The sequence below is a fragment of the Numida meleagris genome, chromosome 6 (genome assembly GCF_002078875.1).
Source record: "Numida meleagris isolate 19003 breed g44 Domestic line chromosome 6, NumMel1.0, whole genome shotgun sequence".
NCBI classification, from domain to species: Eukaryota; Metazoa; Chordata; class Aves; order Galliformes; family Numididae; genus Numida; species Numida meleagris.
The window spans coordinates 50,351,092-50,379,027 of NC_034414.1; the positions used below are offsets into that span (position 1 = coordinate 50,351,092).

Here is a 27,936-nt window from a genome sequence, read left to right on the forward strand (position 1 = left end):
GACTGAGAACTGTATTGTTACAACCTTTTCTTAGCAGCATAAAATGAGACTCGGGCTCCTGAGAACTATGCAACCCCTGCAGCTTGGGTGTGTCCTTTAGTTCTGGTCCCTCTCTGTTCAGACTGGAGACCCACATGTAGCACCCTACACTTTTTACTGAAAGAGACAGGTAGTCTTTCCTCTCATATAAAAAATGGCAAGACAGTGGTAGAAGACAGAATGCAAACCTAAATCTTGCATGACATAGAATCATCAACGTTGGGAAAGACCTCCAAGATCATCCAGTCCAACCAATCACTTACCACCAGTATTTCCCAACTAAATGACGTCTCTTAGTACAACATCTAAACATTTCTTGAACACCAGGATTGTTGCCTCAACCATCTCCATGGGCACCTCATTCAAGCACTTGACCACTCTTTTGGAGATGAAATTTTTCCTAATATCCAACCTGATATCAGCATTCCTGGAGACCTGTATGTAGGCACAGGAATATGGAAATTTGACTGAAATTAATATCAGGCAAAGGACAGACATTTTTTTCCACTTAAGTATGTGGCTAATATAGAAGAAAAAGCTGGGTTTGAGAGAAAATGTAAAAATAAAAAATGGAAATGTGTTATCAGTTAAACAGCTTGAAGGCAAAACGCTATTAAGGAATAACTACCGAAATTCCTATTCAGAATTCTTGTGAGAGTAATTCCATCTTAAAATAGAAAGAACCATAAAAGTAGAAACAGGGTAAAGTAAGGCCTCTTAAAACAGACTTTTTTTTTCCAGTAGAAGCAAATGGAATGAAATTGTGACATTAAAATAAAAAAATCAACAAGGATTTTTGGAGTATTTCTAAACCAGATTTTCCAAAATATTACAAGTCACATCTAATTATTAACTTATTTAGATGGAGTTTAACACAAGCTGTTGCTTTGAAGACATTCTTACCTCTATACTAAGAAGTTTAGTTAAATAAATGATCAAATATAAGGCTTTGAAGTTACGAACATTCATCAAGATGTTTCAAATCAGTGCTGGCTAAATTATTAATAACCAGTAGGAACAAGCTATTTTTAACCAAAGGAAACTGTTAACATTCTCATCATCAGGAATTAAAGAATCTGTGTAGGTTGTTCTGAAAATAATGCTTCCTATTTATCAGTGCAATGCCCAGTGGTGCTGACTGATAAGGGTGGGAGGTGTCTGGCAGCAGGTGTTTGGGGTAATCTGCATCTTCTTCCATGGGAGAGTTGAACGTGTGAGGGTTGCTGCAGGCTTACCAGATTGCCAGACTGACCAGCTCTTTACCTTTGACTCCACATCTGAGTAATGAGAAGTTCCACAGTGGACATTATGTGTTATACATTGATAATAACCACAAGAATCATTAGTCTTTCCTACTTACAGTATCTGTCATAATCCTCAAAGCATATTTTTCAAAAAATAAGTTAATCACTGAAAACCTAGTGATAGGTAATTTCAGGCTTTTGTGCCAAAAATGTATGAAAAGCTGCAAATATTCTTTTTCCCCCATTATTTCTCTTTTTGTGTGTGTGGTGGTTTTTAGTTTTTTTGGTTTTGTTTGCTTATTCATTTTACATTCTGAGAGGCAAGCTGTTAATATAATGAACAAACATGGCATTTGCTTAAGTTTTAATATAATCATTATGTGGGGATAATGGAAATGACAAAAGTGAATTTATTTGAAGTACTGTACTCCACTGTAGCAGCTGTAAACAAAAAGTACAGAATAGAGCAGAAATCAGAGTTGTGAACAGGTCAACTAGGTCCATTATTTATTTTTTTTTAAATTCAGAAGACAAGTGGAAAATATTTTTACAGTGCATTTTATGGAAACAACGTAATCAGTAAGTAGATTTATTTCTGACAGTAGTAAGCCTGCTGCACTTGTTCTGAAGTTAATAGTTCCTAGTTAATCCAGACACAGTAATTTAACTGTAAAACTGTATTACAGAGGGTTGAGAACTGTACTTGACATAAAAACACAAGGTATTTTTAACTTTGAGCTATAAAAGGAAAGTGCAAATATAGTGACTGAGGTCTGTCTGAACTGAATCAACCTTCAGTTCAGAGAAGCTGTGAGTTGGGTTGTGGCTGGAGCAAACATCACCAGCTGCTGGAAGATTTAGGACAAACCTCAGATAAGACATCTACATTTCCCATGTCATGAATGTCATTGCACTTAGAACAAGGTTTTCAGGGGTTGACAGTGCACTGACATTGTAGATAAAGCCGAGAATTCAAAATGTTGAAGGAAACAAGAATAAGGATAAACATTATCAGGAAAGAGCTGTGTTGAATTAGTTCTAATGTAAAGATAATTATATAAATGATAGAGTATTTTGAAAATTCTTTGGGAGAATCTGAAAGTGTCAAGTTATTTATGTTCTTGAAAAACAGGATGGTAACAGAGGCCAAGTGAGAGACACTGTAGTATAAGTCAAACATATCAGTATGTAGGAGACAAAGAGAACATGGTTATTTTAAGTTTGATGTCAGATTATGAGCTTTGGGTGTTCAGAAACATTGTTATCAGTACATAACATTTACTAACAATGGAAGGCAAACAGTTAAAGACAGAGGTGATGCATCTGAGTACATTAGAAAAAGGAAAATGATGTTCTGTTGAGCAGGGCCACCATATTCCAGTATCATGTAAAACATGGTGAGTCATTTGTTTTGTGGAAGAATTGTTAAATGGATGGAAAAGGACTAAGATCCAGTACAACTGAGGAGGTGTTTGAGGATGATTGGTAGGTGGCAGAGAAGTTCAAAACAGCAGACAGAGAAAAACCAGAAATATCTGACTAGCCTGCCATTCATGTGCCTGTGAAAAATCATTATGTGCCTGGGAAAAATCATAATGTGCCAATACAGAAGTCTGAGGAAGACCTGGATGTTCTAAGAATCAAGAATGACTGAAGGAAATATATGATAGTTCATTATTGATGAGAAAATGGCTTGATTGATGTTTTACCATCTCAGAATAGCTTTTACTAATCTCACTTATGGTGACAAAACCTATACATCCACGACCAGTTTTACCTATATTTTGCAACAGTGCATATCTCAAAAAAAAGCTGTTACTGTACAAAGCAACAATCAGCACTGGAACAACTGTGGTCTTAAATGTTGTTCAACAGAAAATAAGAATTTCAAAGATATTTGTCAGATAGTTCCTTCCTGACATATTAAAGCAGCACACATACACCTTCATAAAATTCCATTACAGCTTCGAGGACACATGCTAGTATTTATTATAGTTATTAGGCTTCATATCTTTGAGAACTGCAAGAATCAAACTATTGATCTGTGGTACTAAAATAACCTAATTACTAGAAGAGCTACCTGTTGTTTTTCTTCTGATGATAGAAGTCCAATAAGAGTGGAGAAAGCATAATGCCTAGTTGTCATGATGTTTAGCTAATTATTACATTATTAAATAGTGACTCTGCAAGAAGGGCTCATTTGTTTCTTCCTTCTGAAAGAACTGGAAATTTCATGCATTGAGGAAATGAAAGCTGAAACTTTCTTCTCAGCATCCTGTTCTTTGTCACTAACATTTCCCAACACAGGGGAGAGATTTATTTCCTTCAAGGAAGGAAGGAACATTTAAGATGTGAATGAATACAAGAAAAGCAGGAAACCAACCGCAGCTGTCAATACACAATTTATAGAGATGTAACACTGCTGTGGTAATATCAGACAGAGACACAATAACCTGAAAAAATGATTCCTGCAGACTTGAGCTCAGAAATGAAACATTAGCTATGTTAGTGCCCAGCATCTGTTCTGAAGACCTGGTGCTTGAGGAACAAAGCCTCTCTCCTTCCCAGGGTTCTTTCTGCAATGCTAGTGCCTACACTCCAGGATGGCTATAAGCAAGGTACAAATAAGCTGCCAGTTGCTTGAGAGGGGATCAGCCTTGGTCCTTTCTGCCCTTGTCTAATCCCCAAATAAACAAACAGATAAATAATAATTTGCCAACAGCTACCCTGCAGCTGTAAGGGAATGTTTCATATTTTGTTGGAATAATTAAAAGACTTCATGTTATTTTCTACCACCGTAGACTTCTTTCCTGCTCTGTGTTGGAAACTTCTCAGATCGTCTCCCAGAGTCCTGGTGTTGGGAATTGAGTGGCAGATTGGTGCTGGGGAAGATAGTAGAGTAAGAGGAAGGTGGGATGTGGAACTTTTGCACTTACATGGTAGGTAGCATTGGAAGGAGAACCGATAGTTCTATCAGGTTTGCTGTTATTGCTATGAATGAGGTAAAAAGTCATTTTGTTTTAACTGGGGACTGAGTTTGGCTCAGAAAAAGAGCCAAACTAATTTTGTTTTAATTATTTATTGTGTTCCAATTCTCATCACCATTTCTCTTTTGATTGTATTTTTAATTAACTGCATTGATTGTAATGGACTGAACCCTTACATCATGTAACTTTGTTAACTGGCTTAGCATCCATTTTATGTTTACTGGAACAGTCAAATAAGAAGCAAGAGGAAACCTCAAAATATTGAAAAGTGGAGAAGAAAGACATATATAAGGTGTATTAAGAGCATTTTCTGTGTTTTAATGTTAGTTATAAGCACCCATGAAGACAGTTTAGCAGTTTTATTACCAATTTGTTATTCTATTTAAATTCCCAGTAATGACTGAGTAACCCTGGTTTTGCTCTCTTTGCAGTATCACAATTCTGTTTCATAGAGTCATAGAATCATTTGAGTTGGAAGGGATCTTTAGAGGTCATCTATTTCAACTCCCTTGCAATTAATGTGGACATCTACAATTCCTCCTTGTGATAACCTCTTTTGTACTGGGCAGTATTTTACCTTCTGTTGCTGTTCAGAGATCAGCTCTGCATGAGTGGCAGCACTGAGTGTCTCCATCCATCCTGTGTTTCCGTGCCCTGTTGCTGTCAGGTTACTGCAGTTTCTGGATCTTCCAGGAGGCTGTGGTGTCTCTCTAAGTGGCTCTGGCAGCCAGTGCATATCCCAACACCCCATCAAGGAGCAGGGAATCCAGGGAGAACTGGGGCAGCCCCAGCACTGTGCACCTACCTCCCTGGGGACAGGGACTGGATAGTGGGCATGTGGGTGGGCCTTGCTTAGCAGGACCCATTGCCAGGCAGGGCCCAGCCGTGGGGAGATGGAGACCAGCCCTACTGCAGCCTCACTGTGGTAATGGCTGTTGGTCTAGCAGCTAGGAAGGTTTCCTGTGCTGTGCGTCTGGCATCTGGGACCATTACAGCCCATGAATGCTCTCCAGTCCCAGACAGTATTTACTCCTTCCTCCCCAGCCCAAGCTCCGCTGTCCATTGCTATGTTGGTTCCTGCTGATGGCTTACAGGCAGTCCCAGTTTTCTCACTGCAAGACTATGATTCAGCTCTGAGTCTCCAGGAATAGGACGTGTCTAGTACTTTCTGTGAATTCACAGCACAGACCTCAGCAAAGAAACTGGTATGAAGGTCTGGCTGGCTGCTGGAGAAATAAATGGTTGTGAACCAGTTTTTGAATACTCAACAGCTGCTCCTTTTAACCATATTCATGTAGCAAGGTTTTGTTACTACAGTTATCTAGGGAATAGATTTTCTTTAGGGCAAATGTCTCTATTTCTAGCATAAAAATTGTTACTGTATGAACAAGCCTAGTATTTATTCCTCATTTTCTTTTGTTTTAAATGCTCTCATTATCTGAGCAGGAGGCAGACTGCCATATCACTGATCATTCTTGCCTAGATAACATCAAATGTTAGTGTTTATAAGCTCAACTCATGCAGATGTGTATTAGAATAATTTTAGTTTATCCTTGCAAGTACTGAATTTACTGTCAGAAATTAGCAGCTGTTGGCCAACGGTGTCTTAACAGAAGGCTACACAGCCTGCAGTCTACAACCTAGCTGTTCAGCAATAGGTATTCCAGCCCACTTGAACGTTTCTAACATTAACCTCTCAACAAATTGTGGAATATCTTTTTAGTATTGGAAAAGGAAAAAAAAAATTAGATACAATGGCAATATGATGGAGGGTGTCACAGTGAGATGAAGATGGCAAAAAAACTTCTGTTCACGCTATGTACTATATAAGTTTGCTACAACACAGAAAAAAAAGACTTGAAGGCTTTTCTAACAAGGCTGATTTTCAGAAATGGGAAAGCTTCTTTTAAACACATTAAGTGCCTTCTTATTGTCAGGAGTCAGCATTCTGGAAATTTCACAAGCATTTTCTCAAGATCATTACACAAGAGTACAAGTAATGTATTTTCAAATCAGACAAATGAGCAGAATTGCATATGTTATTTACTCTCTGTATGTCAAAGACATTGATATCTCAAATTCTTTTTCTTGCTAATATCAAATACTACTAGTCCCGCTGAGACTCCACTCATAACTGAATATTATGAATTACTTCTTCAATAGGTTTTTCTAATAATTTTTGAGTCTGTCTTTTAGTACTTTTACTAAAATGGGTGTTTGGAGACATTTAAAGCCAAGATTTATGGCATTTACTGCTTCTTTCTTATCTTCAAGACATGTTTTCCTGTCATCTAAAACTCCTGCCACTGAATTTCATTTCATTTGATAAGGTCACATTAAAGCTTCTTTGCAAAGAGGAAGCCATTGAAACAAATGTCTAAGCTGGTCTTTGAAAATTCAATTTTTGTAGAGCTCCATGAAAAGATATATATTCTACAAATATAAAGCATCTTCCCAAATGGAGACCGATTCTTTACCAGACCTGAGGTCAATGCATGCATTTTGCAGTATTCAGAGACATGAGTGCACGGTGCTGGGGCAGTTAGGTTTCATTTCACTGAGGCCCACATTTAATATAAAACAATCCATCCTTTAACTCAAAAAAGTATCTGTTCTTGAAATTTGTTGTTCTCATTTTATGTCAAAAAAACACACTGAGAACCAAGTCCTGCAGAGAAAACAGAATATAAACAGTATATTTCGATTGCATCTTTGGTAGACAAACATACTGATTCCCTCTATTCTGTCCCCAGAATGCATGCTATGCAAGTTTCATATTCAGAAGAGAATTTTTGTTTTACTCAGGTGATGTTATAATATGATAGGGAGAAGAGCAAAGTTACATCAGTGTTTCCATTAACTGCAGTACATCAGTGGATAGAATTTTAATGGAACTGAAAACCACAGAACAAATGGGGCAAAAATATCAATTGCAAGTGAAAAATATGTCAGAGCAACCTTTCAGCAGTGCCTTGCACTTAAACATTCTCTTGGTAGTATTCACAGATTTTCACTATGTTCACCAGACAAAACGGATGTGATAATTATTTCATGTGCTTATGGGAGAGATCCACTGCATGCTGAGGTCATTTGCTCCTGTGATATACTAAAGCTATGTTATGGCAGGGTGAAAAATCTGTTCATAAATATGATAAACACCAGGTGAACTTTTAAGGAAGAAAGGAAAAAGTGATTTGAAATACCTTCAAAACTTGTTGTCACAAATTGCACATAAATGTTGTTAGACAAAAGCTGGGTCAGAGAAAAAAGATTTTTTTTTTTCCTACTTACTCTTTTGCCTTCCCTTGTCAGGCTTTGCAGTTTTCAGGAATCTCTGCTAATGGTAATTGTTATGAGCCTGTTGTAACTTCCATTACTCTGGAAGTACTATTTCTTTCTAGAGGCACCCAAAGATAGAGTGTGCAATTGAGAAGTGATTTTCAAACTCAAGGGAAAGGTAAAAGTCATATTAACACAAATTTCTGGAAAATGAACACTAAACGTCTTGATTGCCAGTGCTGCTTTCCTGTGGCTGGTGCCAAGAGATATCAAAATCAATGTGAAATGCGTGTGCTCAGCATTTTTCTCTGAGTGAGTAGCCACTCCAGTGCAGGCAATTAGTACATTTGGTTGAGAAATGATTTTCTGTTCTGGATGGAGCCCTGATTGCTGCATAGAAATTCATAGAATCATAGAATGTCTTGGGTTGGAAGGGACCTTAAATATTATCCAATTCTGACTCCCTACCATGGGCAGCGTTGCCACCTACTTGATCAAGTTGCTCCATCCAACCTGCCCTTGAGTGCCTTCAGGTATGGGGATTCCATAACTTCCCTGGACAACCTGTTCCAATGCCTCACCACTCTCTTGATGAATAATTTCTTCCTTACATCTAATCTAAACCCACCCACTTTAAGTTTAAAATGATTCCCTTTGTCCTATTATTATTAGACCACATAAAAAGTTGGTTTCCCTCATGTTTATAATCTTGCCCAGTTCATAAGGTTTCCCTGAAGCCTTTTCTTCTCTAAGCTAAACAATTCCAGTTCCCTCAGCCTTTCTTCACAGGAGAGGTGCTCCAGCCCACTGATTGTCTTAATGTCCTCTTCTGGACCAGCTCCAACAGCTCCATCTCTTTCTTGTACTGGGGACCCCGGACCTGGATGCAGTACTCCTTGTGGCGCCTCATGAGGAAAGAGCAGAAAGGGTCAGTCACCTCCCTCTCCCTGCTGGTCACCCCTCTGTTTTTGCAGCCCTGGATACTGTTGGCCTTACAGGCTGCAAGCACACACTGCTGGATCACATCCAGCTTTTGTTCACCAGGACTTCCAAGTCCTTCTCCCCAGGGCTGCTCTTAATAAGTTCTTTCTACAGTCTGTGCAGACATCTGGGGCTTCCCCAACTCAAGTGCAGTACCTTGAACAAATTCACCCCTGTTCATTTATCCAGACAGTTCCCTCTGTGTCACTTGCTGCTTCCCTTCTCTAAAAATGGATGATGATGGTGGTAGAGAAACCAAGTACGAACCCTAACTTCAAAAATTATAGTTGTTTTTAGTGAGATATTTAATTTAATTGAAAGCATATTCTTTTTATTCTCAAGCAGTTGACTCTTTATTCTATCCTGTCTTGAATACGTAGTTTAGTTTCTTGAGTCCTGACTTGAAGATGTCTACACTTTGTAAAGAAGATTTTGATCCAATTTGTATTTGATGAGCTGAGAAGATGTAAATGACTATATGTGTCATCTTGGGAACATTATAGCTTTATGCACTATGTTCAACTAGACGAAGGATCCATTAGTGACCCAAAGGAGGTGTTTTAGAGCAGGCAAGGAGAACTCTCTAAACACCATCTGCTCATACTGTTGCTTGTAAAACGATGTCACATCTGCTGCTCTAAAAACATTATGCTGATCTCTCCTACAGTACAAAGCTGCTTCATTCCTCTTAGAAGTGGGAGAAGGAGTCTATGCTACATTACTGGGACATGAGGTGTTAAGTTAGCTATAGGTGAAACCACACATGACCTTGGCTTTTAATATCTTGAGAGTGTGCCATAAATGTAAAAAATAAAATGAAGAAGAAGATTCAGCACTCTAACTGATGAAGCTGGATAAATACTTGGACTGCTATTCTTTGCTGAATTCAGTCTTGTCCTAGCTTGGCTGCTGCTGGTGCAGCTAATACTATTAGGTACTTTAAAATTAAAATAACCACTCAGAGATTGAGGAGATATTTAAAATAACTGAATCAGTGGAAAAATAATTTTGTCTTTGATTTCAGATGAGCTCAGGGTGAGAGAGTACTGCTGTTTGCTTTGGTCATTAGATCTTGTAGCTTAGAATATTTGACCACCTATCTCTCATGAGATATTGTAAAGATATTTCACCAATCCTGGAAGATCTGATAATATGTATCTGCATACATTTGCAAAGTTACTTATTACTACTGCAGCCTAAGTGACAATTTCACAGTAGTTGCGTACAGAATTAGAAAAACAGTCAGCGCTGGTATCAGAAAGAGAGGGATTATAATGATGCAATTGCAATCCTTGGATGTACTGAGCAAATGCTGTCCCAGTCGACTAAATTTTGGAGTACTTAGCTTTCAGTGCTCACATTCAATTATTTTGACCTGTGATTCTTCTACAGTGTTAGTAACATACAGGCTGTTTTCAGGAATCTTTAGATAAAGAAAAAATAGCAGTGTGAAGTTGTTGTGATTTATTTAGCTAGCAACTCAGTGGCTATGTTTGCTTCCTATGATAATGAGTTTAAAGGAAAGAAATTTGAAAACTACTGTATTTAACTGATGTCTCCAAATGGTGAAAAGTAATGACCAATATCTTCTCTCAGATTTTTGGCAAATTAAGCTGTGTATTCTTATGTCTGTTTTGACAAAACACTTTGAAACTATTGGCAGCCTGATGGTCATCTCCAATTTGCAAGGCAGAAGAGAGCATGCTTCTAAGCAATGTTGTGTGAGACAGCATGTCAAGAGGGAGGCCAGGAAAGGTGGTCATGTAGTATTTTCTATTGCCATATATGACTTATATGTGCTCATTTGATAAAAAATGTAGATTAAAAGACACAAGCCAGGTGTAGCCTGGATGTGAGGAAATGCATGCTTTTTGGATGCATTCATATTTCTTTCTGTGCTAATCTGTTCTTTGACGGACTGCAGTAAGCATTTCCTCCCAGTACTGAGAAGCACTTTTCACTGTCAACAATCCTTTTCAACATTTCCCTGATTTTTTTCAGCCTATTGAACAAGTGATTTTTTTCAGCCTGGAAGAATGACATTGTCTTGAGTTGTGTACCCTCCTCTGGTCTGGTGTGTGTGCATTCAGAGTTTGCTTCCATCTAGTGAAATTATTTTACTTTTATGCTAATTCATCCAAACATTCCAACTTTAGATCAACATTTAGATATAAGAAATAATTCCATCATGTTGGCTATGTTGCAAAAATATTGCAACCATAGCAGTGCATGATCTTTGTGCTTGGTAATTACATTCTACCTATCAGAACCCCATTTATGTATAGTAGATTATCTTCTTGATGCCACTAGCTGTCTGGAATTCCTCTGCAAAGTTCTACCTATCTTTTTTTTCTTTTTTTTTTTTTTTTGTGAGATTTCATTTAGTTGCAGCTCTTTGCTAATACATAAATACTTTCTGCTGAAATGTTCCTGAAGATTTTGAACAGTTCTCGGAAGTCTGAAGGTTGAAAATCACTGTAGTAGGTCTGGATCCAATATAGACCTATAAAAAGCAGTACATGCACTGTTGTGAAAGCCTCAAATGCCTGCAGAAAACACATCAGACATGTGGCAGTGTCACAAAATTTTCTTCTGAATCACTTTTTTTTTTCAGATGAAATGCAAATTTCTCAACCTCAAACTTTCAAACATGTTCTTTCATGTTCTTCAAGATTTGTGCTTTCATACTTCTGCTATCCTGTTTTTATACCTAATTCAATGTAACCTAATTATTTCTTTCACTCAGAGATTGTTTTCTACATATGAATAATAAATTGGCAACTAACACATGAAAAATTTTTTTTGCAATGTTCTATATGTGTTCAAATGTACATTATGTAATCAGTGTTTTTTAAATACCTTTACAATAATGGCACCAAGGATTGTCTGAACACTCATCCTTTTTCTTCTTACTGGTCATGCTTCAGGTAAGGACTTGCACTAAACAAATTGCACCGAAGACAACATTTTTGCAAGTGGGAGACATTAATCTTTAGATGTTTTGTTTAACTATTCCCCGCACTCCCCCCACTATTCCTTCCTTTATCTTTGTGTATACATCGTTTTGAACAACAGTTCCAGGGTCTTTACTGTTCAAGTAGGATTACAACTGTTGCTCAAGAGGTGTAAGAACATAACGTATCGGTTCCAGGTCTGGCAGCTCAGTTTTTCTGAGCTCAAAGGAAAACAGTCTCCCTTCACCTTCTTGGATGGGTGTAAATATCCCATCCTCAGCCAAGCAAATGATCTCACAAAGAAAAATAAATACATAATTTTGTCCAAACCATAGAAGAAAGCTTCAGTCTTTCTTTCCTTTCTTTTTCAGTTTAAGATAAATATATGTATTTTTTTTGTTTTTCAGAAAAATCAGGAAAGAAATTATCAGATGACATATATTAACTCCAGATGCACAAACCTTAGCAGCAGTTTCAGGATAGTACTTAAACATACTAAAAGAATATGCCTGTTTACTGTAGAGATACCTGAGCAAGTTCTGACCTAGCGAGGCTGGCTGTCATAGAACCCTCTGTATGTGAAACTATCTTACTCTGAGAATGCCCAGACTGCTTATCTCGAGCTGATCTGTTTATGTGTATGTTTCATTGCAGTGCAGAAATACCTTATTTGATCTCATACAGATGAATGAAACTGGAAAGGTCTGGAGAGGTGTATCCTGTCTTTCCTTCCCTTTATATGACATGTTGATTTCTTCAGTTACTAAAAAACCCTCTATATTTATTCCTCCCTTGAAAAGGGTTTGTGTACAAAGTAAAAGCCCACCGAAGCAGAAAGCAACCTTCTCGAACAGTTACATTAATGCACATTTGTTACAAATGACCCAAAGAAGTGATTTGAGAAAGAGCTCACCATGCTTGTACTTCTAGGCAGAGATGCAGATTTTGTGGCTGGTATTTCTTTGCTTTGAGAAATCATAATTTCTACAGGAAAGCCAGATCTTGTTCTGCATGAGGCACCATTATCAAATGACTTGAGAGAGGGACCTGTATCCAGTGACAAAGACTTCTCTAATTTGCGAGTCCGTGCTCCAGCCAAAACTTCATCACTTCTCAAGCTCTCTAAGTCTGCTTCTTGATGGGTTTTCCCAACTACATCATTCTCTTTCCAGCTTTCAGGAGACTTTCTCTTAATACGTAAATCATCTAGGCTTCTCACACCAGATGGAAAGGTATTTTTCAGTTTAGCAGCTCGATATGACCTCAAGCTCATGGGATCGAGCACTCTGAAAGTAACTTCATTAATAAATTGAGAGAATTTGAGTTTGGCTTCAATTTTTTCTTCCACGACAGACAATGAACTTGATGATCCTTGACTCACCAAGCTCAAGTCAGATGCAGAGGAGCTGCTTTTCTTCTGTGTTGTCTTCTGCCTCTGAAGCTTTTGACTGGCGTTTCCAACTTCTGCAGGATATAGAGAAGTGTGTTCCAATCCATGGGTTTTTTCACCCCCTTTCTGACAGTGCTTTGATCGATGGGGTCGATAGCCTTCATCCTTATTTTTGCTTTTAACAAAGCTTTTAGCTTCTGACCTTGTGCTACCCTGTAACTCAAAGCTGTCCTCACTGGAGCTGCAGCGTTTTGAGTAACTGTTCATTGTCATATCTCCAGAGTCTTTCCTCTCCACATCAGTTCCTGCTTCTGCTACAGATGTGGAGGTGGGTGCACAGCGTGTTCTTTCTTTAGTCACCCTGCCAACTCCCTCTTGTTTGGCTGGTCTTCCAGGCACAGCACCCTCTGGCTTAACAGTGGAAATGGAGCCCTTAGACAGTGACTCCATTTATTTTTGTGTCGGTGTGTCAGCTGTCATCAATGAAAGTGGCACTCCTATAAATCCTTCTCTGTCTTGTAAGGCAATGGGAATGTCTTTGAAAGGCGTAATAGTACAGCCACCACATTTTATCCCATATGCATCCCAAATTATGCGTATGTTTCATAATTAGATCAATAGCACATTCTCATCATTTTAATTAGCCATACTAATCAACAGAGTCTATAGGACGTGCAAATTTTCCAGGGTATTGAGTGCTTAGTGGATGAGCATGGGCTTTCATTGATCTGAATCGGCATATGATATAGTCCTGTCTGCTGATCTGGAAACCAAACTACCATGATGTAAATCAATTCTCACTAAGTAAAGTCTGGGGTGATTCTGTTTCAGGGCTTTTTAAAATCCAATAGTAGAGAAGGTCATCCTATATTGTCCTATTGCTGCTAGTGTTTGCTATTCTATTGGAAAGTTTAGTGGCAGATCTGCAGGACTCAGAAAGCCAAAAATATGATGTTATTCACAGTTTATACTTGCATGTTCCTCGGCATGCCACTGTTTTCATTCTAAAATAATTTTGTTAAAGGTTTAAACAAAAGCAAGGTGCAGTCACTTAGCATTAGAAATGAATCTAAAGCATTAATGATATTTGTTTCCTCTTCTTTGCATGTGAGACTCTTCTCACTCTTTACAAACAGGCAACTCCTAACTTTGACAAGCAGAATTTCTATTTTTGCTTTGTGCATGCAGGAACGTAAAGGCTACTCACAGTAAGGTTAAAGACTGTAAGTAGTCTTTGTGATCAGCATGAAAATTTGGAGCATCCTGATGACGTGCTCACAGCTTAACTGACTGTTAATTCATAAGGCAGTTTATTTATTTTTTGTTTGTTTGTTTGCTTTTCATTTCCTTTCTTTAGGAAAACAAGTTATTTAACCCTTTTTTTTCTGATGTGAATCGGAAAATCAGACTACACTAAAACAAGCTGTAAAGAGAATAGATTTAAATTAAACATTAAGGAGAAATTATTTATTACAGGAGTGGTGAGGCATTGAGCAGGTTGCCCAGAAATGTTATGGATACCCTATCCCTGAAAGTGTTCAAGGCCAGGTTGGGTGGGGCTTTGAGTATCCTGGTCTAGTGGAAGGTGTCCCTGTCCATGATAGGAGTGTTGGAACTGTGTGATCTTTAAGGTAGGTCACTTCCAGCACAGATCATTCAATGATTCAATCATTTCTGTCTAGTGGGAATCAGACATCTTTCCAAATATGGCAGGTGGAGAAAGAAAAGTTAAGTGGATTATAAGCAGAACCCTGAGTTATCTCCCTTAAGCCCTGAGGGCAGGGAGATGTGAGGAGAACCCCTGGAAGGGATTGAGGTGGATGAGAAGGTGGCAAGGAGGGGAAAAATAGTAAATGAAGAACATATTTTAAAGTACCATATATAGCTCATGGGTTAGCAGCAGTTCAGTTTGAAATGTAATTCCATTAGATTTCCAAGCAGACATTGTGTTTAGGTCCCTCATTCCTAGTCACTTGGCCCATCACATATAATTTATTGACCCCGCATTGACAATTCCAGGACTCATTTAAATCATTGTCCATAAAAGCTGCTGAAGTCTTGCAAATCTCTGAAATTAACACAGTAAGCGTATTAATTTTGCAAATAACAGGGGGACAAAAAGATCCTTTTAACACATCAGAAATCAGTTGCTTTTACTGGAATTATTTTCTGAAATGTTTCCATATTTTCTATGGTACCGTGCCATTCCATTGTATGTTATAAATATTATCCTGATAACAGAGACAATGTGGATTAAAATGCATAAACCCTATTCACATAGGGCTATTTCACCTTCACTTCAATGTAAATGGTGACAGCATGAAGAGGCAGAGAATGCTTTCTGCTGTCAACACAAAGATTTTCATGACCTTTTCAGTGCAGTCACAGAATACAGCACTTTTCTGTTCTTGTAAAGTCAGAATTTAGGGCTTTTTTTCTATGTGTCCTTATGCAGATGTCTGCAAACTTATGGTTGCTCACTGAAGCAAATTGGATTCCCCAAAGAGGTAAGGTCTATGCTAATGCATCTCAGAACCTTTTCTTTCCAAGATCTGTTACAGCCTGGTAAAGTGGCAGTGTTGCAGATTTAATGATCTTTATTAAAATGTCTGTTTCAGAAACACAGTAAGCCTCATCCTTCATCCAGCATCTGGAATGGCTCGTACATGTTTGGTGAAGAGCTATTCTATTCATGAGGGACTGTGATAATTTGTGCATGAACAAAGCAGTGTTAACTCCAATCACAGATTCATCTATCTACTACATATGTGCAAATTTTAAGTTGCAAATGTGACAGAAGTCTGTGGAACAGATAACAGAAATGGCTCATAGAATTCTTTCATATTGTCAAGAAGGAGACCATTTGTTTTGAAATGTCATCCACGTAGCAGTAAAATATGATTTTAAAAGAAAAATAGGAAAGATGTTGGGTTGTAGGTTATATGTAACCAATCTTGATTGTACTATATTTGAGGGGTTTTAATACCGCTTCTTCTCTTTCTTCAGCTGTTTCTGTCTTAAACTGTATACATACATTCTTAACTAGTTCGTAAAATGTGACCTTATTTGATCTAATGACACAATATAAACCAAAAAATTAAAGCCACCCTTGCAAAGCCATAGAATATTTCTTACCTGAATGAGGCTAGGCTGGAACAGAAATAAATGATATGGAACTTTTGTTGTTCACTGCTCAAAATTTTAGCAGGAATACATATTAACAAATCTGAGAGTAACATGGTATTTACAGTGGTCTGTCTCGAGTAAATTCACTGAAATATTACCTACAGAGTACATGAATCACAGGAATAATTTCCACTAGTCACATATGCTAGTCAAGCATCAGAATGTTAAGTCAGTGTATGCTTAAGAATTTGGATGTTTGAGACTTTGAACTCTCTTGTAAGGATTTGATGTTGGTGATTTATTTTCCATACAATGAATAACTTTCTAAAGCACTGAAATAATTTTGCCTTATATATCCAAATCTCTTTGAAGACTTTGCTGATAAAGAGAGTTTCTCTTTTCAGTGCCAGCAGGTATGTCTGTGAATAGCAATGCATTGCTGCAGTCTGGATTATTCTCTCGAAACAAACACATTTAGGGAGCTGTATTTACAATCAAATTATTATTGCTACAAGTTATTTCTTGCTACAACATGCCTCTGTTAGGTGGATGTTTGCTTCATTTCTGAATTCTTCTAAAAATGTCCTATTAGCACTAAAACAATCTCAAGAGAAAAACTTCTGCATTGATGTTGCATTATTTTTAAAATGATGAGCATAATTGTAATTATTCAGTTCATCTGTGCAAGTCAATTGAATATATTCTGTTCTAAGTGACAGACTTGGCTGTAAATATGATGTCGTTTGTTAGCAGCTCTACCATTAACTTGTTAGGTAATCCTTGACAAACATTTACACTTTCTTTTGTAACCACCATTGCCCATCCTAAAAATTTAGGAAAGGATTGTGTATTTCCATGCATTGGTACGCAGTTTTGCATGATGAGGATCTGATCAAATTGATATCTTTAAATACTAACAAGACTCAAATAGTGAAAATTCATGTGATCTGGTTCCAAGGATTCAAATTTCCAAGTTTGTAGTTTTATGTGATGCAATGGCTAAGATGTTCTATCTAGTTTTAGCTTAAACATAAGAATATAAACATATCAGTATTTAACCTTTGCTGCTTAATTGACAGCTGAATCTGAAACATTTGTAACAGAGTGATAGATAAGACCACAGCTTTAACAAAACTTTCATAATGTTTCAGTATTTCACTTGACAAGACTGATGCACTCATGGATCTGTCTAGTAAACTTGTTACATATCAAAACATACGAAGATTTTCTAAAGATTAAGTTAGAATTATTTATACTCTTAGTGTCAATTTACACAGATATTAGAAACCTGTGTATTTTGGATTAAAAAAAAAAAAAGTTACCTCCAAACAAAATTTGATGCAAAGTAATATCTTACAGACTGCTCTCTGAAGATTGCAAATTGAGATCTGAGTTTTGTGGCAATGTGTATATGTACACATATGTATATATATCATCATTCCCCTATCTTTTTTAATGCTATCACTGCTTCAAAACTTTTGGAGTAGTTTTTTTTTTTTTTTTTTGCTAATGGTCTCAAAAGTAAATACAAGATTTCCATGTAGCAAAAAAGCTGCAGTAGGTTGTTATGACAACAGGAAGTGTCTTTGTGTAGAGCTCTGGAAGATACGCTCACTTTTGGATCAAAGCAGACATTCAACAATTCTAGTACTAAAGAAGTGTGCAAAGTTTTTGTATACCTAAAATTGTGCATTTTGAGACACTAATAATAAGATATTCAGCAAATGATCTGCATTAAAAAAATAAGTCAGTAGGCTTTCTACATACTAAGATTCATAGGAAAATGGTAGGTTATTAATTAAAAATAGAGCATAAATCTGATTTTAAACAGAATATTGGCGTTTATATTAATTCAAATTAAGGCTGTTTCCAGGAAGTTTTGTCATCAGTGGGTAGACTCCAGGAATTTGGATCTATAATTATATCTTTTTCTGTGCGTTTCTTATTGTGAGAAAGGATGAGTTTTCTCTTTACAGTAGAGGGCATTTATTGCAAATCATGTTGCTGTGAGTTCTCAGCCAGCCTTTAGCTGCTCCAAAATATTGCCTAAGCACCAGGACCACACCCGCTGGAGCTGGTAGGAAGCACAGTTCATTTAAAAGTTCTGTTTGCCCTAAGGATGCATATGTCCTTCAGACACTCTGCTCCCAAAATAGCTATATCCCAGCCCGTCTGGTGTCCATTCTTGCTCAGATATACTCTTCCCTCCTGCCTTTAATGAAAATTTTATCAAATCTTATCCACTACTCTGCACTTAATGCAGTTCTGTGCAGTTCATTTTGGATCATTTTATTTGACCTTTCTGCTTTACAATTAAACGTATTGCCTTAAATATTACAGGTGTTAATCTCTCGCTGGATTGCTTTTTGGAGAGCGGTTTTTTCTTCTTCCTCCGTAGCACAAAAGAAGTCTGAATTCTTTAGAATATGGTAGCTTTTGGTGGCATGAAAAGAGTTAGAAAAGATACTGTAGTGGCTTACAGATATTTGAGATATTTGTGCTTCTATGCCGAAATCTGCATTGCGGGTAGTCTCTGCTTTCAACCTCCAATCTAAATCTAAAGATCTAAAGGATCTGATTTCCTCTAAATTCCCATTAATCTAACTCTTTGCCAGGCTAAGGCAAACATTTATCTCTCTCACAACTACAGAGTGACCAAAGGCAATGCAACAAATATGTATGCCATCTTGCTGGCACGGAGTCACAAGTCTAATCCACTTAATTTATAGCTGCATGCAAGGCAGAGCTTTGCTAAACCTGTAAGAAATGTTGAACCTTAGAGGAGAGACGTTTTTAGCGTTGCTCCTACACCACCCTGAAAATGGAGTCACTGTTCTCTGACAAATATTCCAGCTGCAGTAAGACCAGAGCCAGCCACATTTTTCACATGCAAGCTCTATTTATATCTTAAAAATTAATTAAAATTAAAGGAGGGAAAAATGCAAGCACAAAATGTTTCAATAAACTAATTTTTTAGTTATTTTTGTGTCAGTACCACTGGAGAAAAAAGACTTTTCATTCCACACAGGTCTTGTTGATATGCTCAGTGTCATACTACCTAAGCATCTTTCATTGCTCTTTCATAAATATCAGTTTTAAGCTGTAGGCTGTTGTGTCATTTGATCCCTAACATAAGAAAAGTGCACAGTGGACATGTTATGTATATTTTTGAAGCTGCTCAAAGAAATATACCAGAGATTCGCAACATTAGATGATAAGACATTTTGCTGCCCTCAATTCTCATGGGACTTTTTCCCTTTCAATCTCCCATGAAGAGAAATTCTACTCCTGCTGAGAAAAGCCAGTGAAGTGAAGTTGCAGACTGTGATCTTTTTTCAAGTGTTTTAAGTGATCTTTTATTTATCCACAGTTCAGACAACGGACTGCTTTGAAAATGATATGGAGACTGATCTATAGCATAGATTTGTGGTCTAGCTAGGCTGAGCTTCAGAGCATATACACAATAGCATTTTCTCCTTGTTGGCACTTCTAAGCACTAAAAGCCTGTGTTATCACCTGCAGGATACATTGTTGTCTTCAGCCAAGAGAGATGGAGATAATTGAAAATAATAACAGCTGTGAATAACAATTTATTTATCAGATTAATGCTTAGGCTCCATACCTGGACTGTGAATGAGTCCTCAAAATGCTTTCTGTCCTCTGCCAACATCTCCTCTTTCTTGTGCAGCTTGTGCTTTAGCCAGCTGCTCCATGAGCTCTTCACACGTTGTGCCTTCTTTGTAGCCGTGCTGTAGGATGGGTAGAGCTCTATGTCATCTGCATTACACTAGCATTTGAGTCTGTCTCCAGTACACTTTGTAGACATTTGGTGAAAACAGGCAGCAAAATAATCGATCCTTTTGAGAATACACAGATGAGGAGTCTTAGTTTCTTCTGCTGTTCCTTGCACGTCCTTGTTTTTAGGAAAGTGTCAAATTCTCTTACTCTGTTCTTAAACCTGTCCATCTATCATGTTGCTTTCAAATTAGGCATTTTTTTTTCTTATTTTGCTCTCACTTTTCTCTTACTCTTTCCCAGTCCCTATATTGCTTTAATATTATTATTATTATTTAGCAAAAGAGAGGGAAATGACATAAGAATATTTAAGAGAATAGAGATGAAAACTGAATGGAAGAATGGAAGCCTTTTCTCATGCAAAATCAGTCTTGGGATAAAAATATTTTTTCCTTTTTTTGGCAAGTAGAATGAAAGTATTTCCCATCCCCTGAATTTTGCTTTAATTTCAAAATAATAATATATTCTATAACAATTTGTTTTCTTTTAAATCCATTCCTAGTCTGATGCAAAGTGGGTTAACACTTGATCCACACTCTGCAAGATCATTATGTCACTGTAGCCATACTGGTGAATTCAAGGAACCCAAAATCCACCCTAGTGATGCTTCCTGGAATTATTTTAGAGATCTTCACAGAATAATTTTCCTCAACATCTTTATTACATCTGCAGGAATATGGAATTGTACTAGTTAAGGTTAAACACAGAGGAAAGTTTGAGACTGGAATGAAAATTGTCAAATTTATAAACCAAAAGAGATGCTATATATTTTATTTTTTATTTTCCTGCCCCTTTAGCTTATTTGATTTAGTAATTCTGTGATAGACTGAATTGTTCAAGTGTACACTGAAAAAACTTAAAAGTTTTTTTGTACTAGCTGAAATCTCTGAAGGTTTTGACTCTCATAAGAACAGTTTATCTGTAGTAGATTTGTGGGATTTCATTACAATCGTTCCTTTGGCAAATTAGATAATCACAAAGTGTAAGGAAGAAATGAGCCTTTCATCTAGGTAATGCTTTCTCCTTCATCACCAAGACACCGTTTCCCCCTGGAGGCCTCACAAATACAGTCCTCTTCCCTCTCCTTACCCTCCCCACCTGTCTATGAAACAGTTACCAATGAGGACTTCTTCTTTTGGCTGGATACCAATACGCATGGATCAAAGCTTGTTAGCAGAGTTACTTCCCACCAATGTCTCTCGGTCTTGTTAGGAAGGTACTATGTTTTACTACTTGCTGGCTATGTTAAAGCCATTCTGAGATTTTGCAATAACTTTGGGAAGGGCTGTGGCATGTCAGGCTTGACCATCCCTTTATTCTAATTTATTAGTCTGCTCAGAGTTGGCCCTAGGAAGCTTAGTGTTGCTTGCAAAGGAGGTATGTATTATTGTTCACCATAACTGTAATGCAGTAATTTTGTTATTTCTACTTTCATTCTTTATCTTTCTGTATGCATAATCAGCCAAAGACTTTCTATTTCTGTTATACAGGAAATAAGGTAATGGTTGTTCCAGTTCCATGCCTCAATATGTCCTGGAAAAGTTTGCTTAAAAGAAAAGCTTTGCTGCGTATAAATTAGTTGGTTTGGCACTATGCTTTAAAATGTGTTGTTATGAATAATTTGAAAATAGCTAGGAGAAATGAATGGTAATTTCTTGAATTCTTGTCATGGGATGTTGGGAGATGGATAACTTGAATGGGAGGTAAGTATTTAGGGAGATTTCTGTGGAAGTTAATTAAGCAATTTGATTTTATGCAGCTTATTTTCTCCTACAATAAATATGATGGCAAATAATATTATTTGGAGGTATAGGACATGTCTGTCTTGAAAGCTTCTAAGATATTAGTACCAGAGCTGTAATGTCTCAGATGCAGCTATTTTTGCCAAGTGCTGTGCACCTGTGTGTTTGTAATCAGAGTTGTATGTCATGGGGACTGGTGATAGGCAGCTAAAAGTAAATGGGAAAAGACATTTGTGTGCATATGGGTATGTGTGTGTTTGCACACTAACTGTAAAGGGAGACTCATGGGTTGCCTGTTCCTAACTCCTTTCAACTGCAACAGTTGCAATTCATACATGAAGAAAAGCTTGCTATTTCTTTTTTTTTACCCTTTAGCTCCCATAGCCCCACCCCATTTTGTTAGATTGAAGAGACATGTTCATCAGAGCTGTTTAAAAACTCTTGCAGAAAACATGATACAGTATGTGCTGTGTGTTTTGGCAAATGACATTCATGTATGTTGTTTCTCATGCAAAGAATAATTTTATTTATACTCTGTTGAGTTTAACAATGATGGATTAACACTGTAGAATTATACAAATCATCCATTACAAATATTTTCCTTCAGGATTTAATACAAACCTGAAGTAGATTTCATGTCTACATATTAGCTTTACTTTTACTAATAACTCTGTTACATGACCTTTTCCTTTCTTGAAGATAGAAATGATTTTGCTATTTTAATTCTTAATGGGCAGTAGCATATTCAGGATACATGTTCCCATCCTGATGAGATCAAATAGTCATGTTCCATGATGTGGATGATGTGGATTATGCAAATAAAAGAGGCATAACTCATTTTTAAAAACTTATCATCATTATAAATAATTTCACTAGATTTCTAGCACTGCAGCTAGAATCTTCATCCACATATAATTTGCTGCCTTCTACCTTAATGTATTAAATATTTCCTTTTAAAGACAGTAATGTCTGCCAAATGAAACCACAGAGCATGTTAATTCATATTTAAGGCAGTCATTCAATTGCCATATTGCAGCACTATTAATTTCATGCTGAAAATTCCTTTGCTACCTGTTATACATCTTAAATAATAATAATAATGAAAAGAACAACAACAAAACAACAGACATTCTGCTAGGAGAAAACAGTACTTACTTGAGAAGGATTCTGCAAGCTCTGTTCTGCTAGTCCACAGGCTGAAATGATGGAGCCAGATTTAGAAGTAGCTTATTAGGTGCATGCTGCTTCAACAGTTACAGCTTTTCTTTTTTTTTTTTTTTTTAACTGAAAGACAGGATCGTTTTCTTTTTAATGAAGCCAGCAGAGAATGATATGCTGTCTGTGTTGCTATGAGAGCACACACTTGCAGAGCATAGTCAAGCAATTTCTCTACAACGTATCAAGGGGTCATTCCACTTACTAGTGCCTTTCTGTATAGTCACAAACTTTAACAGCATCAAGGAGGATGATGGTATGACACAAATGTAGGAAATGATTTGTTAGTCATGTGTTCTTGAAATTGAAAGTGATTGAGTCAGTATTGTTGAATATAAGCAGATGATCGGGTAAAGCCAGATCTTTCAGAAGAAACATCCATTGAATTCCTCCAAAAGGCTGGAATTAACACCACAGTGCAGTACCAGCAGCTCTCCTAGGCTCTAATTGGTCACTGTATGAGAGTTCTAGAGCTCCAGTCAGAAAGGAGCATCAGATCAAAAAATGTGAGAAAATGAAGTATTGTATTTTCCCTTTGACATTCTGGGAGTAAAAAAATAAACCATCCCCTTATTTTTGAGTGTGCACAAACCACTGCAATTATAAGGGCATGGAATTATGGTAATAAAATCATCCCCATGTACCCATATATTTAAAACCATATGTATTTCTGGAATTTTAGTGATGTCATCATTTAAATTATGTGAATGTTTTGTTAGAATTCTGTCTGTGTAAATACTACAGCTATGCACATCATAGTCCAGCAGTCAGTTATATCTGCAGTATTGGTTTGCAGAAAATAAGATATTCTTTAAATTTAAACTGCACTTAGAAACATTGTACTCTAAAAGGTCTTTTGCCCAAGGATGCTTTAAGGCAGAAAGAGGAAGGATAACTTCAGTTTTACTATGTTATTGCTATTGAGTTCCTACATGCAAATGGAATGGTTAAGCTCAGGAGATTCCCCTTACAGTTAGCTGCTCCTCATAATCTGTCAGGAGATTTTGTGTTTATTGCTCCCATTGAGTTTTGAACATTGAACAATGTGCAAGCACATGGATGTTCAAGGAGGTCATTTTTCCCAGAACCCTATGGGACAACTCTGAACAGTAGCACCTTCACGCTGGCAGAAAAATAGATCTCTAATCTCAAAAGGAACTAAGTTTCAAAGCAGAAGCTGTGAAATCCAGCTGCAAGATACAGATGTCAATCCAAAGTTTGAAGCTCATGACTTCTGATGGCTTCTTCAGTAAAATTGTTACTGTAACCCCAGTACGCTAACCTTATTCCTGTTTGTGTTCCCAGCATAGTTCCATGATAAAATCTTTTGACTTGCAAATTCTCCCCATTAGAAAGACTGATGAGATTCAAATACAAATGGGCAGATATCATACACCAGGTCCTTAATGACACATATGGACAAGTGAGGAAGAACACTGTTTTTCTTCTGAGAAATGGTGATTTTTTCCAAATTTCTGACATGACTTCATTTGTAGCTAGTGCTTTAGCCATCACCATATTTACAGCTGAGAGGTCAAAGGAAAAAATTATTGTCCGGTTCTGTGTGCATCTTCCCTTTTGCTTTGGCTCTTCCTCCATGTAAAAATACTTTTCCAGGTGTTAGTAGTGATTTCCAAATTGGACCACTGAAATTACAATTCCAGTTCCCTTGCAAAAGGGAAAACGGAGAAAAGGAAGAAATACAAGAATAGGAAAAAGTTTTGTCTATTTGAACTAAACTTTTGCTATGAACTACAAATAAACGCTTTCCTTCTATGTCCTTTTCCATTTCTCCAGATTCTTGGCATGCTTTTCTTTCTACACACTATGCAGTGCTGTACCAAACAAGACTTTTTTCACTCCCTGCCCCTCCTTGAGCAGAGCTTTTTCCTGAATCCATAATCCTATTGTTAATTCCTGTAAAAGGAAACATGAAGCATTTCAGAATGAATGGCTGGCACAGCCACTGAGCTTGAGAAAAGATAGAAAATTTATGATCACTAGCCTGGCTAAGAAAACTGTAATATGATTGATTCTAAGTATATCTTGCAGAACACAGCTATCTAACCACTCATTCCTTCTCATTTTTTTTTTTCCTCCACCTCCCTCTTCTCACAGTAAAATAATTGCTAACAATAACCTCAGAAGCAGTAGAATAAGAAAGTACAGTCAAGGCTCAACTTTGAATTTCAGTAGCAATGTGACTGGAATATTTGGTCTTGCCTTTTTACAGGGTTTGAACTGGGTATTTTAAACCTCAAAGTGAGGGGACCAGGTCATAGAAGGGTGAGAAAACTGATGCAATGACGCAGGTAATTATAAAAGTTGATGCTGCAAAAGGTTAAAACAAAACTCTAGGGCAATACTGATGCAGTTGTTCAGCTGGTCATTTGTTGTTTAAGTTAAATTCTGGGTAACATAAAGATATCATGCAATTTTGCTTTCCCCACACAGAAGGATTAACATCTCAGTACATTCCAACTTGATTGAATATCACTAGTGAATAGTGGGGACTCTCACAGAAGTACTTTTGGGTAGCTTCAAAAACTGCCTAATTGTGAAAAAAAGAAGGAGGCATCTACAGGTGATTTCAAGTAACACATGTGAAGGAAGTCATCATATTTGACAGATAATAGAAGGTTTGGAAAACTAAATGCTTTTTAGTGTCACCTTCTTTCAGTGTCACCTTTTTGCAGTGTCATGTTTTAAGTCCCTATAAGTACTGTAGCTGGCTCAAATCTAAATATAAGTTAGCCAGCGTTAAGAAGTTAGAAAATTATGTAATTCAAAATGAAACATCTCTCTTTAAGAAAGGCAATAGTTCTCTCTCAAATTGCTATGGAATGTCATAAATTCTTCAGAATTTGATGCTTTTAGTAAGTTTGTTAAGTGTAAATGTACACACGTGCATGTATTTTGATTTTTAATGTTCCCTTTTTCATTTACTTATTCACACTGAGTTATTGCTAAGAGCAAGGTCACAGTAAGGCTACTGATAATGAGTCTGAGTGGTACCTCATGGTTTCAAAGGTATGCTTAATTTATGGTATGCTTATTTTCATAGCACTATTTTCAGGAACACTTTATATGCTTTCAGTTGTGATGTTCAGGTCTTAGAAATGTTTCTTTTTAAATCTTCGCTATATCAAGGGAAAAATGTTACAAATGGTTAAGTGGAATGGTCATTTGTGTTTAAATATAGTTTTTTCATTAAAATGACCGATCCTTATGATGAATTTAATGTCTTTAATGGATCTTGCTCATCCTCCTTTCATGCAGTGATTGATATAAGCAAGGAGTTTGGAGGAGGAATCTTACTCAGCCCTTGCATGTGGGGAGCATTTTCTGTTCCTCAACCATGACATTACTGAAGGAGTTTGATAATGGTCTTCAAAAACCTTCTCTGACAGTCTAATGAATGTAAAACTTCACAGCTCCCAGAATTTAACAGAGAGAGAGAAAGAAAGCAGGCACTGAAGTTCCCGTATTAACTCAAGACATACAGAGGAAGCCTACCTGAACCAGAGCTCCTTGGGGGAACAAGAAGCCACAGGATCTCCCCTGAGGCAAGAAGGACAACAACTCAGAAGCCAGGGCTTCTGCTTGGCCTGTAGTTCTTGTGCAGGTCTCTCGGATGGTCATGGGGAAACTCATCTGCTCCTTGTGCCTAGCACTGATTGTTAGGAACAGGAGTGTAATGAAGAATTAGTCCTGCAAATAGCTTTCTTTGGTGCAGCAAGACTTTTGGACAAAATATAAAATCATCCTTTAAAAGTTTAAGATCTGACTAAAGCTATTTGCTGAATTTGACCTCAGTCTAAAAATGACCTCAGCTGTTCTGAAACTGCATTTTTAAACAAGAAATAAAAATGCCCGGCTTGTATCCTGAAGATCTAAATTGTACCTTGGCTAGGGGATTATTCTGTCTTAGTCCTCTGGGATGGTTCAACAAAATAAATATCTCATCTGGCTGCAGTGCTCATCACGCTGTCAAGCGTAATCAAATATGGGGAGAAGAAGGGGGAGATAACCTTGAGAGAGGGGGCGTGCTGCAAATTCAGACAATTTATAGCAAGTTCCCTTTCATATGTGCACTAATATTTTCTCCCACCATGTTTATCATTCTCCACACATAGCCTGCTATCTGCACATCAGTCACGCTCAACTTTCAGCAGCCCAGCTATTGCACACCTACACACTGATTCCCACAACCTTCATTCATTTCACTTTTGTATCAGCATCTAAACACCTCTGTGAAGACTATACCATGTGCAGATAATGAATGTTTTTAATGGGTGTACTTGTGAGGAGACCTCTGCTATATGGAGAGATGGTCAATTCTGGACCCTCCTGTAGGTTAGATTTTGTGTTCCAGTAAATTTCATCTTTCTTTTTTAAAAAAATAATACCCGTATGTAATTACTTTTCAGGAACATAGACTTTACCGTTATCAAGAGCAACATAGAAATTTGACAGTGCAAAGCTGAAACATAATTAAAGTGGAAGATATAATACTGTCCTGTTGAAGCCATTGACTCTAGTGTGGCTTAAAGCAAAAATTACTTAACTTTGTGTCTGCACTGCTAGGAATGTGAATGTTTTAGCAATTTCAGTCTTTAAATTTCAAGTGTATTGTTTAACTCTGGAAATAAAACTACTAAGCTCTTACAATTTCTGAGCTATTTTTGTATCCCATTCTTTTTGTCTGTTGCTTTGAGTCTTTATGGATTTTCAACAAGATGGTGTTCTTTATACCATCTGTAACCAGCACCTTTCCAATACGTTGCCAGTGTTGTTCCTGTGGTTATTTCTCCTAAAACTGGTTCAAGAACATGTAGGGAAGGCAAGACAGAAAATCAGACTCCAGATGCCAAACTGATTTTCAGAAAGACATATTCCTGTTAAGCTCTATTTAGCCAGCTCTTGCTAAGTATATTTGCTGTGTGTTGTTAAATTTGTCTCACTTGAAAATGAGTATTTTTTCATACTTTTCAAGAAGGACATTTACAGCCTTATATCACGTTAGGTAATGTGAGAAAATATGCCTTCCAAACCATAAAAATCTTGTCTTCTTTCTAAAGACAGAGAATGTATGCTACTTCCTAGAGCACTTTTTTTTTTTTAAACCATTTTTTCTGATTCAGCTTTCCTAATCTTCAGCAAAAGTCCAAATAGTATGAAGTA

The 27,936-nt window shown here is 37.1% G+C and overlaps 1 long non-coding RNA gene across 1 annotated transcript in view; it reads left to right on the top strand.

Moving 5' to 3' along the window:
- The window catches only part of LOC110401704, an 89,667-nt gene extending 62,259 nt beyond the window's left edge, over positions 1-27,408 (top strand). Inside the window, exons 5-6 of the long non-coding RNA XR_002440546.1 lie at positions 24,986-25,064; positions 26,187-27,408. This is a non-coding gene — a long non-coding RNA (uncharacterized LOC110401704). The remainder of the gene's footprint in view (positions 1-24,985; positions 25,065-26,186) is intronic.